The sequence below is a fragment of the Hyla sarda genome, chromosome 9 (assembly GCF_029499605.1).
Source record: "Hyla sarda isolate aHylSar1 chromosome 9, aHylSar1.hap1, whole genome shotgun sequence".
In the NCBI taxonomy this organism is placed as follows: Eukaryota; Metazoa; Chordata; class Amphibia; order Anura; family Hylidae; genus Hyla; species Hyla sarda.
Genome location: NC_079197.1, coordinates 28,797,817 through 28,802,377, shown reverse-complemented (window position 1 = coordinate 28,802,377; position 4,561 = coordinate 28,797,817). Strand labels below are relative to the sequence as shown.

The 4,561-nt window shown below is 36.0% G+C and overlaps 1 protein-coding gene across 1 annotated transcript in view; it reads left to right on the top strand.

Annotated features, from left to right (window-relative positions):
• Positions 1 to 2,901: 2,901 nt before the first annotated feature.
• LMX1B (LIM homeobox transcription factor 1 beta) overlaps positions 2,902 to 4,561 on the top strand; it is a 176,292-nt gene continuing 174,632 nt past the window's right edge. The window contains exon 1 of the mRNA XM_056540963.1: positions 2,902 to 2,979. The gene's annotated coding sequence lies outside the window, so the exon portion shown is untranslated. The remainder of the gene's footprint in view (positions 2,980 to 4,561) is intronic.

Sequence of the window (4,561 nt, the reverse complement as noted above, 5' to 3'; positions counted from 1 at the left end):
ACCAAAGGAGAAGGGATAAGATGCCTGATTGTGGGAGTCCCGCCGCTGGGGACCCCCGTGATCTTGCACTCCGCACCCAGTTAAAATCAGTCCCCGGAGCGTGTTCGCTCCGGATCTGATTACCGACGACCAAGGGGGCAGGCGGCGTGTGATGTCACACCTCCGCCCCCGTGTGACGTCACGCTCCGCCCCTCAATGCAAGCCTATGGGAGGGGGCGTGACGGAGTCACGCCCCCTCCCATAGGCTTGCATTGAGGGGGCGGAGCGTGACATCACACGGGGCCGGAGCCGTGACATCACGACGCTCCGGCTCCATGATCAGCAGTAATCAGACCCAAAGTGAACACGCTTCGGGGACTGATTATAAACGGGGTGCGGAGTGCAAGATCACGGGGGTCCCCAGCGGCGGGACTCCCGCAATCAGGCATCTTATCCCTTATCCTTTGGATAGGGGATAAGATGTCTAAGCGCCGGAGTACCCCTTTAAGGGAACAGTAACTTGACCAGGTGAATTCAGTCCACTGGGGGAATATCTGGTTTCTAGCTGAAGGCCTCGTTATTCATAGATATAAATGAAGGATTCCATTAGAGACCCCATTCTAGGTACAAGGTGTGATCCTTGGGGATCCGATGGTAGGTGTTAATTCTTCATTGACTATCCCCACACAATGTAGAGAGGGCAGCGCCATAGTGAGCACACGGAGCGCACAGTATAATGGGCTTGTAGCTGTGCACTTAGGTAGAGGCAATTTAAAGCAGTTTTAAATGAGAACCAGATTTCTGAGGCCAGCACAATAAGAAGCATGAAATGTGGACAGAATTGAGAATAAAAGTGGATTATTACCACCCTGATACAGGTCGAGTTATTTTAATTTGTACAGTGATTTAACCAGATATTGTGCGCACTTATATATTTTCCTTCTGATTTAAAACTTCATGTTATTTAATGCCAGAGCAAATCCATTTGGAGAATAGCTGCAGAATGTTTTGCATGTGCCTAAAACTGGCTATGGATATCATAATATCTGTTCAGAGAAGGAAATGTTATGGATAGAAAGAGAGACATGAGACATAGATAGATAGATAGATAGATAGATAGATAGATAGATATGATATAGATAGTAGATAGATAGATATGAGATAGATAGACAGATATGAGATAGATAGATAGATATTAAATAGATCGATATATAGATATGAGATAGATATGAGATAGATAGATATGAGATAGATAGATAGATAGATATGAGATAGATAGATATGAGATAGATAGATAGATAGATAGATAGGAGATAGATAGATAGATAGATAGATAGATAGATAGATAGATAGATAGATATGAGATAGATAGATATGAGATAGATAGATAGATAGATAGATAGATAGATAGATAGGAGATAGATAGGAGATAGATAGATATGAGATAGATAGATATGAGATAGATAGATAGATAGAAGCTAAATAGATAGATAGATAGATAGATATGAGATAGATAGATATGAGATAGATAGATAGATAGATAGATAGATAGGAGATAGATAGATATGAGATAGATAGATATGAGATAGATAGATAGATATATAGATAAATAGGAAATAAATAGAAAGGAGATAGATAGATAGATAGATAAATAGATAGATAGATAGATAGATAGATAGATAGATAGATATGAGATAGATAGATAGATAGATAGATGGATAGATAGATAGATATGAGATAGATAGATAGATAGATATGAGATAGATGATAGATAGATAGATGATAGATAGATATGAGATAGATAGATGATAGATAGATAGATAGATAGATAGATAGATATGAGATAGATATGAGATAGATATGAGATAGATAGTAGATATATATTAGATAGATAGATAGATAGATAAACAGATATGTGCATGACTATAAATATATTGTTATGGAGACAGAGAAAGAACAGATTGTTGTAGATATATTGCTTAGAAAACAGATATCTATAGAGATAGATACATATAGATGTATACATATAAACAGATGAATAGATATCTATAGAGATAGATACATATAGATGTATACAGATAAACAGATGAATAGATATCTATAGAGATAGATACATATAGATGTATACAGATAAACAGATGAATAGATATCTATAGAGATAGATACATATAGATGTATACATATAAACAGATGAATAGATATCTATAGAGATAGATACATATAGATGTATACAGATAAACAGATGAATAGATATCTATAGAGATAGATACATATAGATGTATACAGATAAACAGATGAATAGATATCTATAGAGATAGATACATATAGATGTATACATATAAACAGATGAATAGATATCTATAGAGATAGATACATATAGATGTATACAGATAAACAGATGAATAGATATCTATAGAGATAGATACATATAGATGTATACAGATAAACAGATGAATAGATATCTATAGAGATAGATACATATAGATGTATACATATAAACAGATGAATAGATATCTATAGAGATAGATACATATAGATGTATACATATAAACAGATGAATAGAGATCTATAGAGATAGATACATATAGACATAGAAATAGATGACTAGATGTAAATAAGATGCCCTGCACATATCATACACGGTTATTTCGTCTTGCAGTGGTCCATTATAGAAGGAATTATTACTGGATCTTTCTAGAACAATGCTTCTTTGTACTTTTATTATATCTGTAACTTCAAGCGGGACCCATCTTTGTTCTCTCTCCTGTAATAATATTCAGGTTCATCTTTTAGTGAGTGTTATATGCAGTCACAATGCTCACAGCTGCTGCCACCTCCAGGGAGAGGGGAGGCACAGAGAATTGGGGGCACAGAGGAGACTGCTATCATACTGAACGAATATGAAGAAAGCCCAGCACATAGCAACCGGATCATCCCTAATCTGAAGGATGAAACACCCAATATGTTTCCTATCATAGCCTGGAAGGAACTTCACAATAGGTATTTTTTTTTTTATGTTTTTAGCAGTCAGTTTTTTCCTTTGTTTTATAATTAATGGACGGATATACGAAATAGATAGATATGAGATAGATAGATAGATAGATAGATAGATAGATAGATAGATATAGAGAACCGGTAGATATGAGATAGATAGATATGAAATAGATAGATAGATGTGAAATAGATAGATAGATAGATATGAGATAGATAGATAGGTATGAGAGATAGATATGAGATAGATAGATATGAGATAGATAGATTTTACATATATATATATATATATATGTACATGTATATATATATATATATATATATATATATATATATATATATATATATATATATAGTACATTCCACATAAATTGATGAAATATTTTGCGATTTATAGATAGTAAAATACTTATGAGAGCTAGACTATTAGGGACTGACAGGTGATAGATAGATATGAGATAGATAGATAGATAGATAGATAGATATGAGATAGATAGATATGAGATAGATAGATATGAGATAGATAGATATGAGATAGATAGATAGATATGAGATAGATATATAGATATGAGATAGATATGAGATAGATAGATATGAGATAGATAGATATGAGATAGATAGATAGATATGAGATAGATAGATATGAGATAGATAGATAGATATGAGATAGATAGATAGAGCATGTTGTAAGTGATGCTATAGTCAGCACATGGTTATACAGAGGCAGGGCATCTACATATGACCCCCTTATTATTGGCAGTAATGACCCAGTTTATCCCCCCTGCCCCTCTCCCCTCTGCACCATTAACCTGGCACAGCGTCATTGTCCAAGCCAAAGCACCAGTCGGTTTTGAAGAATTCCTTTTAAAAATAAAAAAATAAACACCCCCCCCCCCCCCCACCCCCCACCCCCTCTAAGACCAAAAAAAAACCCTATGGCAAAAAATTCCTCCAGCTAACCTGCTAAAGAAGGTCCCAGGAGAAGCCACTTAATAGGATGACTTACATGGGATTGATCCTTCCACTTCAGACAATGGACAAACAGCGAAACTAGAACCTACAATTAGTCCAGATGAACGAATACAAACAAGCCAGCTATCATAGCCCAGCCATAGAGCTGCATGATGTAGGTATAACAATCACATTCCAATCACCCCCTATTAGTAAACAATGACATACAAACAGCAACAACAACAAAAATCATATAAATTATAAAGATTTCAACAGGATCTGCGACATTCGCAAGTTGCTCTGCGACATTATCCTGCGGTCCTGCTCTGTCCCCCATGGACACTTGGGCCGTTCTGTATTTTCCTACCAGTGATCCTTATTCTCAGGATGGAAGTTTTAAATCTCTGAGTTCTTTTAAAATAAATCTGTAACACCTTAAAGTGTTTGGACACTGGCTGGGGTGGATGTCTGATCAATAACTGATGATGAAAAGGGATTTTCTGGGGAGGCTTTTTAACTCTCCCCGTTGAAAATCTCCTTTTTTGGGACAAGATGTCTGTATGAACCCAAGCTGACTGTGCAGGAGAATGCATTACATGGTCCCAAATCCAAAAGAGCCCCCCCCCCCCCAAAACCCCTT